Source organism: Triticum aestivum, chromosome 6A, assembly GCF_018294505.1.
Source record: "Triticum aestivum cultivar Chinese Spring chromosome 6A, IWGSC CS RefSeq v2.1, whole genome shotgun sequence".
NCBI lineage: Eukaryota > Viridiplantae > Streptophyta > Magnoliopsida > Poales > Poaceae > Triticum > Triticum aestivum.
In genome coordinates, this window is record NC_057809.1 from 248284880 (window position 1) to 248286042 (window position 1163).

A 1163-nucleotide genomic window follows, 5' to 3' on the forward strand; every position below is an offset into this window, starting at 1 on the left:
TCTCGATCTATGCCAACTGAACAAACACCATCGGAGACACCTGTAGAGAATCTTTATAATCACCCAGTTACGTTGTGACGTTTTATAGCACACAAGGTGTTCCTCCGGTATTTGGGAGTTCCATAATCTCATAGTCAGAGGAACATGTATAAGTCATGACGAAAGCAATAGCAATAAAACTCAACGATCATAGTGCTAAGCTAACGGATGGGTCTTGTCCATCACATCATTCTCCTAATGATGTGATCTCGTTCATCAAATGACAACACATGTCTATGGTCAGGAAACTTAACCATCTTCGATTAACGAGCTAGTCAAGTAGAGGCATACTAGGGACACTCTGTTTTGTCTATGTATTCACACATGTACTAAGTTTCCGGTTAATACAATTCTAGCATGAATAATAAACATTTATCATGATATAAGGAAATATAAATAACAACTTTATTGTTGCCTCTAGGGCATATTTCCTTCAATAGATTGGTAGGAAAAGACCATTGCTCGTCCCCGACCGCCACTCATAAGGAAGACAATTAATAATAAATCATGTTACAATTTCATAGCATAACGAGAGACCATACATGCATGCTTCGGGAATCACAAACCTTAACACAAATATTCTTACTAAACCACAATTACTCACTATCATGACTCTAATATCACCATTTTTATATCGAGGAATCAAACTTCTCATGCAATGATCTTAATGAAAGTTTTTATTATATCTCTCTTGAATACCCATCATATTAGGACTAAATTCATGACCTAAGCAAATTCCATACAATTTATAAGACTCCCAAAATAATATAAGTGAAGCATGAGACTTCATCAATTTCTTTAAAATATAACCACCATCATGCTCTAAAACATATAAGTGAAGCACTGGAGCAACTACCTAGCTCAAAAAATATAAGTGAAGAACATAGAGTATTCTAAAAAAAATCACAATTAATCTGTGTCCCTCTCAAAAGGTGTGTCCAACAAGGATGATTGTGGCAAATTAAAAATCAAAAAAAGACTCATATAATGCAAGACGCTCCAAGCAAAACACATATCATGTGGTGAATAAAAATATAGCCTCAAGTAATTTACCGATGGATTGTAGACAAAAGTGGGGATGCCATCCGGGGCATCCCCAAGCTTAGACGCTTGTTTGTCCTTGA